Source organism: Pectinophora gossypiella, chromosome 14 (assembly GCF_024362695.1).
Source record: "Pectinophora gossypiella chromosome 14, ilPecGoss1.1, whole genome shotgun sequence".
Lineage (NCBI taxonomy): Eukaryota > Metazoa > Arthropoda > Insecta > Lepidoptera > Gelechiidae > Pectinophora > Pectinophora gossypiella.
In genome coordinates this window covers 9,402,331-9,416,015 of record NC_065417.1, presented here as the reverse complement: position 1 = coordinate 9,416,015, position 13,685 = coordinate 9,402,331, and the positions used below count along the sequence as shown (strand labels likewise).

General features: G+C 35.5%; 1 protein-coding gene across 1 annotated transcript in view; it reads right to left on the bottom strand.

Annotated features, from left to right (window-relative positions):
- The window catches only part of LOC126372689 (uncharacterized protein K02A2.6-like), a 65,926-nt gene that overhangs the window by 47,867 nt on the left and 4,374 nt on the right, over positions 1 to 13,685 (bottom strand). The gene's annotated exons all lie outside the window — the stretch shown is intronic.

Here is a 13,685-nt window from a genome sequence, read left to right as displayed (position 1 = left end):
AATGTCATACCTTTGGGAATAAATTTTGAGGGGTGGGGTTACACGTGTCTCCTAGTTGAGTTGTCGATCTCATTCGCGAGCGACGTTATTATTTCAAGAGATACATGCTCGTATTGTTCAATATTACAACTCGCATCGCTAAGTACGCGAAAGGAGCTTGCAAGATTACAACGAAAAGGTTGAATAGACAAAAGTCTAGAGGACAATGCTTAGTTTCTTAGTGAGTTTTTTCCTGCTCTGAAATAATTACGCTTTACAAACTGTCCCCTTTATCTCTCGTCGGTCGTTTCCTATCTTCGTTTGTTCCATTTATCCTTCGGAACGGTTCGGGGCGATGTTCTAGCTATTTGTAGGTAGACACGACGAGCTGAAGGTTTGTTACTGTCTCCGTAGATAATGGTACTGCAATCACCACGTTGGGAACTCCACATTTTCCTTTTAAAACCCATATCAGAGTGTCAGATCGCTAGTTCGTATGACAAGTTGGACATTCATTTCAGGTTGACGATAGCTTTCCTCTCCTTTCATTATGGATGATTCAAATATATACTTATGTTATATTAAACATTGATCGAATAAGTGAATAGGTAATCTGAAAACTAAACAAGCGGCTAAACCAGACGTAGGAGGCAAATCTGAGTAAACATACTTAATTGGAATCAACTTCTTAACTCAAAACAAGTTTCCAATCGACTTTATCTCATGTTTACGTTTCATTTTCATAACGAAATTAATTTCATGTTTCCATTCTTATTATTTATGAGTTCGAATAAGCAATAAACGTATACCAATAACATGTATTTGCTTACGGTCGTTAAGACGGTGGATTTATCTAAAAAGGAGAACAAAAATGTCGCGGGTTAACCCTGCCCCGGGTACGTCGTAAAAGAGCCAGTGGTACGGGCAGAGAGACGCTACAAAAATACTTTATTTATATGCTAATGTAATTTATATGACGCTTAATGTCTCGTGGCTGGTAACGCACGATTCTGCTCCATTCTTCCACCAAACAAGGGCACAGGAAAAGAAACCGTGTGTGGATAAATTAAGGTAGCGTTTGGGTGCCGAATGTGTCGTATGTCGATACGATTATGAATGCGCGGTAGGAGGCAGCTCCCAACCCAGCTTCCTTGGAGGCGGGGGGAGGGGAGCGGGGAGAATCAATAAAAATACGCGAGAAAAGCGTTGATTATACAACGGGAATTTGGTAGAAAACGGCTCTTTCAATAATGCCAGATGTGAGCGGAATGGGGGTCTGTGTTCCCGTAATAAGCGTTCTTATTTACTTACCTAATTGAAAAATGTATATACTTTTTTATCGCACACAGCGAAATGCCAAATTGCCTTCTTCGATGGACACCTGCGTTGTCTTACGTTCTAAAGATACCTAAATTGCTCTGAATACTGAACAAAAAGTTTCTGTTAATGAGTTCTATTCTTGCACAATAAATGTCAGTCGGAATTTAAGGCTCGTTCAGTGTACTGTCCGTACCACTTATTAATTCATGTAGCATACGGGATGAGTAAAAAGATGCGCACATTAGACATTCAGATTGGAGTAAAACAAACTGAGTGATGGACATTCCATCTGTATTGTATGGGATTTGCATGAGAGTCGGATTGAAGGCCGGACTCGGCCGCCTTAAATGCAGATTTCCCAGATATGAGATAAATACAAAGTATAATGCGTAGAGAGTATTGCAGATGGTAAATGTGGTAGGTAAGGACAGTCGCCGACGGTAATCTCTTCAGTGTATTTATAAAATCGTAGGCTTTCTCGTTGTTCCTATTGAACATTGTAAATTGATCGCTACGGATAGGATGGGTAAATGACAAAACTTATACGTTTAGTTGTGAGAAAAGCAATATGAATTTACCTTATTCAATTTAGTGTACAAAATGGATGAGACTTGCACAGGACCGGAAAGGATAGCGTGAAAGAGAGGAGGCCTATACCCAGCAGTGGAAGAATACAGGCTGAGTAGATAGATAGTACAAAATTAAATGATCGTTATGGTTTTTCTACTTTATTATTTATCTAGGTGAGTAGAAATTTATGTTTATTAGATAAGCGCATCTCGCCATCAAACGACAGTTTGTCGGGTTAATATTGTAAGAAATAAAATTGTACTTACCAATTTAACAATAAAAAAAAACAGAGTTTTGGATCCGTGGCTGTCCTCACTTAGATCGTAGTGTCACGGGTTCGAAACCCAGCTCGGGCTCTGAACTGAACCAATGAATTCGACTTTATAAGTTTGAATTCATGTTTGGATCATAGAGTAATCTATGATATCAGTTATGATATCACTTGGTTTATAGGATTTGTGCCCGGTACATGGCAACAGGTTTGCCGCGTATTACATGAGACTTAAACATAGCTGGCGAGGAGTAGATGTATATGTTAAAACATTACGTAAAGTTACAAGTCTGATGAACGTTAATAGGCCATAGATTATCGAAGAGGGCGTCCGTGGTTGAGCGTTGGGCTCACAGTCTGGAGGTCCCGGGTTCGAATCCCGGTGGAGACATATCACAAAAATCACTTCGTGATCCCTAGTTAGGTTAGGACAAGTGCCGTGTCGTCCGTGCTTCGGAAGGCACGCTAAGCCGCTGGTCCCGGTTAGTACTTACTGATGTAAGGAAGTAGTCGTTACATGAGCCATGTCAGGGGCCTTTGGCGGCTCAATAATAACTCAGACACCAAGGTTGATGAGGTTGGAAATTCACCTCACACGTGTGGGTATAGAAGAAGAATGAATATGATCTTAAACATCTAGTTTTATGTAGCCTTACGCAAATTTGTGTAGGTATTTTATTGACTTTTAATTTTAAAAGAATTTAAAACACAGCAGTACTTAAGTAACCGTAAGAAGATATCTAAAGTAATAAAGATTCGACCTTATAAATTTGATAACTTATGGACACTTTTACGTTACAATTGCATTTGCTTCGGATGAGAAAATTTTCGAATAAGTTAGTAGCTATAGAAATGTCATCGTGAAATTCACCTGCCCGTATTTATAGTGTGGGTAATTTTGAAAATTACTTAAGAACGTACTTACTGGCTCCGTCACAACAATTTAAAGGTGCAACTTACCTGTAAAAAGAGAAACATTTTATTGCGACTTACATTGACATTTTATTGGTCATTATTGTATTTATAAGTCTCTTTTAAATTGAAACCTTCGTGATGAAGTTTAATCAGATTAGTCGCAGTAGAGTAGCGCTATGGAGCATACCCTATACCCCTTCCTTTTGATTGAGGGGAGGCCTGCGCCCAGCAGTGGGTCGTATATAGGATGTTTATTTATGTTAGTCAATAGTCGTATTTATGTAGTTAACTATGTGGTCTAAGGTAAGAACAATACTTAGAATCTGGTACGATTGTTAATTATTGGATTATTTATTATTGACTTTTTAACCCACACTGGCTCCTGAAATATAATTATAGTAGTTTAGGAGTCAGGGCTTTATTTATAATTGCTACTTTTTTGATGTTCTCAATAAACTTTCTTTCTTTTTTTCTTTCTTTACCTTGTCAAGGAATCCGCGTTCGAACGGATCAAGTCCTGTTTAATATAGTGGGTGGATTATTACGACACGAGCCTGTTACATATCTGATTCCGATTTATACAAACTACTTATAGGTGTTGTGGTAACTCTTGGCGATCCCAAACTAATATAACACCTGTTGTAAATGATATTCTATCTTTAACTTCAAATATAACAATGCATATGGTTTTTATTGCAAATTACTTAATTGAAATTCCGAGTATTCTGGTTGAGACATGAAGATTTAGTAAAAGTAAGTTAACTTATGAAATTAATTAGTCGAGGATAAAGTAAGAAAAAATAGACATTAAAAACTAATCATTGTAACACTGTTACAAGTCCACTTTGGGCTTTTATCGCTTATACCAACATTAATGTAGGTTATATTTTGTATTATATCTAAATGTTTATATAAAATACGTTATCAATACCCCCACAATGTCTGACTGTTTCGTATGAACCTTTTCATTTCTCTTAGCATGTTCGTAAGGTTTAGTTTTGAACTGATGGTTCTGTACATTTTAAACATTATACTGGCCTGCGTTTAAATTTAAATTTGAAGGGATTATAGAGATTGTTGTGTTTATTTGATTTGTCTGTCTTCAGTTTATGTTTTTGTATAATTATTGACTGATTGATTGAGTTTATTCTATCGCGTTACTCATCATCACTAATTTAAGAGCTACGCTCTTGTCGGTGTAGCATTCACATTACTACACATAATATATTAGATTTACTAAAACTTTGATAAACCTGTCTTAAATATTGATATGAAATTTTAAGAGTGACAGTCTTAATCTATTTTTGGCCCTTTTTTAGTTAAGTTTAAACAGTAAAAAATATTGAGTACGACATAATTTTCAATTTATCCAATCTCTGTATGGGTAAAGGCTTTTCACATTTTATATGCGGAACTTTAAAAAAAGGAAAAAAAGGCGTTTAATATTTGCAGCACGGCGAATTTAAGGAGCTATAAATTTTTGTCATTAGGATAATAATAAGAGTTGGAGTGTCGCGGGAACAGGATGTTATAATGTCTTTTGTTCGTTTGTCCGTCTTTCGCATACCAATGATCTCTGGGACCAATATCACTACCTCAGTACCTACTTTTTTTACAATTCCAAGTCTCATCCAGATGTTTATGCGAAGAAAACTCGTTTCAATTCACTGTTTCGGTTGTGTTCTAAAATTTTAAGAAATTGAATGTTGTGCCTTTACGTTGTGTTTTCGAATATTGCATGATTTGGAAGTTTAACGATTCATAGTGTAGGGATACTCAAGAGACATCTACTTCCGGCCAAGTAGTGAATGCCATATGCGGCAAATCTACAAGTTATGTTAAATATTATTACTTATATATAAAGGTTCAGTTGGCACAGAAAAAAAAATTGGTCATTTTGTATTTCACAACTCAAAACATCTATTTCTGAATTATTACAATATTGAATATCCTGTGCGAAATATACGTAGATAGTACCTAGTACGTGTTAAAAATGATAAGATCTTTAATCGACAGGCTAGGTATAATAAACAGGAACTCCATCTACTTGGGTACGTTATGTGTATGTATCAACAAAGCAGGAGTTACAGGCTACAATGATAACTACTTGATGAGACCTACCAGTCGACCACCAGGAACAAACAAATCACCCATCATTAGATATTAGCATAACCACAAAAACGGCACTGTGCGTATCGAATCATAAAGACAGACGAGGGAAAGTCTCTCTGATTTATAAGTTATTTGATCACTTTATGATGGCGAAAACTGCTGGAAAGCTCATAAGGTACGGCGTGCAAATCAGGTGGATTAAGCCTCTAACGGAAGGCGAGTGGTGCGTTCACATACACGCGAATGGTAGGAAATCTGTGTGAATGGGACGATTCTTTGGATAAGACGAACTGTCAGCGTACTAAGGCAATAGTAAGTACCTACGTGCAAGGGTAACTAAACAGACAGATACTACGATTTTATTATATAACAGAACACAATGTTCACAAAATATACAAAAATAATTATTTTTGTAGAATATTATACGAGTTTAAAGTGGTTGTTTAGGTTTTAGAATTTTTATTAAGGCAATTATGGTTCTCTTTGAGTTTAATGAGATTTGTTTGAAGAGGTCGAGGCTTTCATGTTGATCCCGGATACGTACCTACGAGAAGATAGATAGGTAAGTTTATAAACCTACGTAACTACTACCGAATTTTAGGCATAGAGCAACACGGACCTCTTAGATTTTTGGCAGTTTTGAGTGCAGAGTTGACGGGTTTTGTGTGTATATTCCAATTTATGTAATCGAATCGAATAAAAATAGTATTTATAATAATATTATACTCTTCTCCTTTTAATTCCGCAGCTAGGATTTTGAGCTCAAACAATAGAATACCACTCTTCGCGATCTTTGATAATCTCTCTGGTTATCTAGGTATATTTTAAAAATATTATACATTTATTACGTATAAGGATTTATAAGTATGTTTGTTACACTAATAAATTTCTTAATTTTAGGTGTTAGAGACCCCCACACCCAGCGTTTTTCGAGCGTCGTCGTCATGCCAGCGTCAACGCAACGTCCACGCGACGTTGACGGCGCGGCGTCGCGACACCAGCGCTGGTCGGCTGCCGAACGCCGAGGGTTCTCTTAAATATTTGTGCTCTATAGTATAGGTAGTATAGGTATAGGTATTTGGTACGTTACTAACATAAAAACACCTAATATAGCATCACGCCTATAGAGGCGTAGGCAGAGATGTATAGCATACACTCCTCGCCAGCAACAGCAGAAGCAGGTAAGTTAATATAAATTTAAAGAAGTACAAATATTCGTACGAGTGTGTGAACGCGGCACTGCATGCGTGACCAAATGCCTTGGGAGCGCATCTTCGTAACGGAATAGAAATCATATAACAACCGTGCGGACACGGCTAAACCTAGTTCAAAGGTAGCATTTGCTTACGTTTTTATTGAGGAAATAAAATGGACTCTTCACGAGAGAAATGTGGAGAATTCGATGAAAAAGTTGTTGGACTGCCGCTAAAGGTACCATGTTTACTTGACTATCAGTTTGTTCAAGATTGTATGAGTACCTAAGCTTTGGTGGGAGAGAAATTTATACTAATACTGTAATTGAAATCGAATGAACCTTGATACTTTGTAAACAGTATGGTGTAAAAGTACCGGTAATACTGGGACTAATTTGTTAAGGGGTCGAGTAGTATATACACTACTTTTTGTATGGTATAGAGGCATTCGATAACCAGGTTAGGTATTATGAAGTTTTTGTAAATACATTTACTTACTTATTAGAAATTTGAAACCATGTCAGTATCTGTGATTTAGCATTTCCTTACACTCTATACAAAATCAAACTTTACCGAACTCGTTCAGCTTGCCTTCCCGGCGATGTCGTCAAATCCTTTCTAACGTGGTAGACAATAGTCCTAACAATAGTTAGGGCGACAGCCTGGCCCTGTGACAAAATAAGTTTCATCGTATTTATCTTATGATTTCGTATTAACAGTGGCTGAAAGCTGATTTTGACAACTTGTGGCCCTGCCCACTCCATAAGGGTTTACGGCAGTGAGTTCATATATGTATGTAAACTTTATCTACGTAAAAATTCTGACATGTGAAGTGTAAAGAACTCAATCAAAATCATGGATCTCACATGACTCATTTAGGTGTAAAAATAACATATAAATTTTAACAGCAGTTGTACAGGACACGCCTTTAATAAGAATAAGTTGATTTAAATAAAATGTATTGTATTAGCATGCAACGCGTGTGCGGATCTTTCCATTGTTTTCGCTAAATGACATCAAAGTTGTGGCGACGAAGTGTATTTAGCATGTGAAATAAAATTGTTCGGATTTCTTAGAAAAACGCGAAACAGGTGCACTGAGAAGTTGCATACGAAATATATATACAATTGTTTTTATACCTTTCTTAGAACGGTAAAGACGAAGATCAGGGGGTGGGGGGGTCAATAATTATTCCTATTTGTCATTTTTTATTGCGCACTTACTTTCATATGCACAAAATGTCAAAGCAATATTGCAAAATAATGCTTTCTTAGATCAGTATTGCTTTGATGTGACATTTTTAAAACCCACAGATCCAAACTTAGAATATTTTGAAACGAAAATAATTTATATTCTATGTTACATGTATACACTAACTTCAGCTGAATATAACTATACTTCAATTAGATGCCAATTTCAAGAGCAGGCCTTTTTTTCTTTTGAGAGATTCTGATAAAAGCGATTGCACGCTTAATTCTATGTATGCTGGGTTGCGTGTGAGTTTGTATACATTTTTATCAATATTATAATATATTTTATAACATTTTTGTCGTGAGAATGCTTAAATTATAACTACCAACTCACAACATCTTTTATAGTCTTTTTTAAATTATATCTTATTAAACTGAACTGTCATTTTCTATCATTATGTAAATTCTATGTAATATAATATATTACATCATAACAAGTAATACAAACGTGATTTTTGAGTTAATAATATTTACAGTTTGCAATAAGTTGATTATTTTATTTATAGACTCAAATGTCTAATAATGTTTTATAGCTCTTAGGAGAAACTAAACGATAATCTTCCTATTCTGTTATTAAGACTCCAGATATATATTAAATAAGTACGTAAGTTATTCATTCAAATACCCAGTTTACGAAACCTTCAGCTACTAAGTTTTTCCTCAACCCGACTGTCGCATTCATTATATTCTATGTAAATATATTTTAAAAACTAGACAACTGGATACAGAAAACGTGTCCAGAATAATTTACTTTATAACATTCGTTATATCCATTCGACAGATCGAACGGATGCTGACTAATGATAGTCGTTGTTTATTCGACTATTTTAGATGTGCATTAAAAAATATTCCAAACGTTCTAATCAATTCCTTATAAAGAGACCCGTATAATTCTCAACTATGCTGTCCCCTTATTTAGACCGTTACAAAGGAACTTACAGTTAAGGCAACTAAAAATAAATATATTAAAATTGTTGTAAACATACCTATTCATACTATTTAATGGCATCACGGAATGAGTACATGAAACAAAAAGATTAATTATAAAATTATATATTCTATACATAGATATAAGTGTTTCAGTCGTTCTGAGCAAATACAATTGTTTGTAATATTTTTCTAACTTTATATTAAATTCTATAAGCAAATAGTGCAATTTAATCTCATAACAGACACATCTAGACATTAAAATCGTATTTATTTTATACCTACATGAAACATTAAATAAGAATTATGAGTCTAATATCATCATAATCATCAGCCGTACGACGCCCACTGCTAATATCGATTAAGCCATATATATAAAATTGTATTGATTATCAGAAACTTAAGAAGAAAGCCACATGTATCATTCATTAGCATTATATTTTTACCAAATTGCACGAAAACCAGGAGGGAACGGTTACAGCATACAGCGTGACACATTCGACCAATCAAATCAACGACGATAAGAATTCCCCTCCCGCTACCCCTATCAGCCCTCATAATCAACTCATTTTCGTTCAAATGATCTCATAAAACTTGGAGAAATCGATTGAATCCTCATCTTATTTATAAGACAAATTCAATCATGAAAAGTTTTCTACACGTGGATCATTAAATTTAACTTTCATCGTGTCTTGTTTACCGATTCGAGATTCTTGTCGAGACATTAGATCAAGCCTTATGATAATATTTATATACAGTTTATTATTTACTTGAGGTCTCGATCTGATTATTATTTTATTAGTTGAAAAATAAACTGTAGTCACGTAGTCAGATAAAAAGATTGAGAAAAACTGAAATTGGTGTGAAAGAAAAAAGTAAGCCATTGATTTTTTAAATTACGTGGTACATTTGTTTGTTATTCTGTAATGATTATGTAAGTACTAGTTTGAGTTACTGCTAGACTAAATTTGATTTACTTGCAGGGAAAAATGTTTTATATTAGCTTTAAACACATATACTTTCACAATATTATTGGCTTTCAACACATAATGCTTACGGAACGTTTATTTTATGAACAGAGACTTGCTTTTATAGTCTAAGTTGGGAGTTAATATGTTTCACTTTATCCAATTTTACTTTCTTACATGCATAAGATCACGCGTTTTTTTTAGTTAGGGTAGGCAGAGGCCATAGAATTCCACTTACTACGGTCCTGACACACCACTTTCGCTTCATATTATAATCCGTTTAAAATAACGCCTCAAGGTGCGCTTTTGGGGCCAATTCTTTATTTAATATATGACTCAAAGAAAGCTTAGTTTTTAGTTACATTACCTTTTTAAAGACCCTAGTGGTGATAAAATAAATGTAATGAAATGTTCTATAGAGCAATATCGCGAGATTAAACTAGTATCGTAATCGAGACACAACCTGTGTTTGGGCTGAAGTCACGTTCCAAGTAATGACAAATTCGCGACCATTGTTATTGTAAACGGGCGTTTTTCAACCGAGGCCCCATTCTGAGTAACAATATAAACGTGCTAACAGTAGGTACGTTTTGGAGTTATTAATTATGAAAAAATACAATTTGTTTTTGAGCAACGCTAGGCGAAACTTAAGGTTGTAGTTTCCTTTCAATTCTTTTGTCTATTAATAATAAATTAACTTTAAAATGCGTTTATAGTCAGGTTTGTGATTGGTTTCTTTCATTCATTCTTGTAGAAATATGTAACAAAAGTATATTTTATAATATAAACCTATTCAATGATCACTTATTTAGGAGCCACGCTCTTGTCGGTATAGCATTCTTCTCCATGCTACTTTTTAGAGAAAAATAGGGCAGTAGTTTCCCTGTTGCCTTCTGCTCCGCAGTACTGCTGTCTAATGCGAGTGAGATGGCACCCAGAATAGTCGTATCTCAAAGCCGTACTAGAACTCCAGTCCTCCGCCTCTAACTTATTCAAAACAAAACAACATTTCAACTATCGTAATCCGATTGATCAACAAATAAAGCCACAGATGAAATAACCAGTGCTAGCGACGTTTTACAGGTCGAGGCTCATAACAATGAGTTAATATTTCAATTAGTTTCTTAGGTCAGAGAAATCTGTACTCGCCCTAGAACCGTGGATGCGTGTAATTGAGCCAAAACACAGCAATTAATGTACAGAACAAAAAATAATATACAATTAAACGTTTGACGCAACGGTTATTAGCTAAGAGGCGTACGTACAAAATGCACTTATAATTATCCGACATTATGTCCTAGTAAACGTACCTGTGGGTAATGTGTGCTTAAGGCGTGCGCAGACTTACGAATCCGCACTTTGTTTTAATACGTTTTTTCCCGAGACATCACCGAGCAGTGGGACAACAAGAGACTATATAATTTATTTAGGTACTGTAGATAACGTCTGTCTTTGTGGCAGCCCTATTAGGGGGAGGTATTGAAGCAGAACGGACACTTCATACAAAATTGCAGTTTTCTGCCTTATCCTGTGCCCTGCAAGCGAGATTCGCTCCAAGTTTGTATCGGTGCGGGGCAGAGTGTCCCTTCTATAAGTAAGTACTATTGTTTATCCTATGGTACTAAAGTTCTAAGGTGGATATGTAACTTCATGTAAGTGTAAATAAATTAATATGTATCATCAGTTTTGATACGACTCTACTCGTGCGTTTTCTCTAATCTTTTCTACATAACTATCTAAATATTATTACGTAAATTAATTTCCAATTTGGGTATAATTTAAATGGAAAATCCGTAATGTAGTCACAGTAGTGTAGACACATTCTTATAATAATGCATTTGATAAGTAATTTTTAAACAAGCATGTGGCTGATTAGTGAGTAAGTATGTTTAAGTTAATAATGGAATTACAATATTTGAATAGATGTGAACTTAGTACTTTTCTCGAGATTTCTAGCTGTTATTTTGGTGAATTCGAAATTTTCGTTCGTTAGTACTTAACATGTTACGTGCGTGTTACGTGGTAGTGTTATGTTAAATAGAGAGGGTACAATGACAATCTTCTTCTATCGTATGGGTTGTGAGGTGGATTACGAACCTCATCGACCCTGGTGTCAGGGTTATTATTGAGCCGTCAAACGCCCCTGACATGGCTCATGTAACGGCTACTTACTTACATTAGTAAGTAGTAACCGGGACCAACGGCTTAGCGTGCCTTCCGAAACACGAATCATATTACTTTCGGACAATCAAGTAATCAGCCTGTAATTTACTAACCAAACTAGGGATCACAAAGTATTTTTTGTGGTATGTCCCCACCGGGATTCGAACCCGGGATCCACAACGTGAGCCCAACCGCTCAACCACTGAACCACTGAGGTCGTCATAACGACAAATAATGACAATGACAGATCTTGATGAAATCAAGAAAGTTAAGTAAGTATACTTATGCACAGAACCAGAACACATACGGTCGAGACGAGACGGTTCAAAAAAGGTTTTTTTTTTGTTTTATCTTTCATAACAGCAGACTGTTTTATAAAATATTCGTAGAAAATTTTATTTTATTTTAAATAAGTGCCTAAAGCGATGATATAATCAACTTTGTAAACCAATCGACCAGGTAACTTACCTACGTAATCGAACGAATTCTTTGCGCGTTACCTTCGTACTTCTTATACTATTGTAACCTATATTTTCTGTCGTGTTCACCTCCAGTGTGTACAGCCTTAAAAGCCGGTCGGTAAGTATTAATTACAATGTCACGCAGGCCCTATTAGTCTGTTCATTAAGTGCATAATGCTTGGTAAACAATCTACTAGCAGGGAACCACGCGAGAATGACTCGAGCAAGTGGGAATTTCTGCGCTTTGTCCCGGCTCCGGACGATAACCTAAACGTACAATTAATATCGTTTTGTTCATAATTTCACGATGTATGATTTTCGTTTAGGAAATTGTGTTTAATTATACAAAGGTTGATGTTCTGCTTCGGTTCTTGTGGCGGAATTTGTGGGAACAATTACTTGTATTGTTTTGTTTTTTATGTGAAGGGGTGGATGCGCATCATATCTGTAGGTTACGTTACAAGCTTACAAGGCGACTCGATTCGATTTTTCCACGTATTCCAGACAGGATATGTCTCGAAGACGGGATATTCCTATATAAACTCAGCAGAATCAATAATTAGTTATATTACCACTGCTCGTACGGAAAATATTTAACACCGTGTGAACGTAGCCTTACTGTTTCATATATTTTGGGAGGAAACAACTTTCGTGAATATCAGTTGGTCCACGAAATATTAGACAGAATTTCGATTTGGAAACATTACCCACTTCTCAAACATTTCTCAGTTACATTTTTTGTTAAACGAATTCAAAAATTCTGAGATTTCGTAGGAATTATTCGAAATTCTTTATCACCTAGAAAACAACCCAGCTATCAACTATAATGCCACAGCGCACTAAAACCCCTAAACTTTATACAATTGAGACATCATTAAGTAATCAAACGAATAGCATTGGCATTTGCAAGAAACTCTGAGTAGAATTAATAAGAATTATGATGTAAAATTGCTATTAAACTTTGCAATGGCGAAATGAGCAAACAATGAGCTATCTATAGTTACAACAGTTCTAAATGTTGTTAGCACGTTGATGGTATTTAGTTTGAAAATTACAAATTCAAACGTCTCAATAATTATGCTGAGAAGTTTATAAGACAGTTATCGGCATTTAGTATTGTTTATTGGATTGTAAATCGAGTCTCGTGCACTTTGAGTGAACGAAGGGTTTTAAAATAAATGGTGTTAAGGAACTGTGGAGCTATATTTATGAGAGGGTTAGGTGAGAAAGTTCTTTTACTTGGAAGAGAAGTATGTTTACTTAAGTTAACATAAAGAAAATATTGAATGATAACGAAAGGTTTATCATTGAACACCCAATGTAAGTGAGCACCAAAAGTGGTCGCAAGCAGAATTCTGACGACTTTATAGTAATAATAAAATGTTTTTATTAAAGGTAAAATCCCAATAATTATTATGAATATAACTGTATAACTACGTGTGTACTGTGTGTTAAGTATAGGGAGACGAGTGAAACGACTGCTAGTTAGTAACACACTGGTTTATTATAACAAGGTGTGTGCGTGGCTAGCGGCACACGCACACATACGTACAATG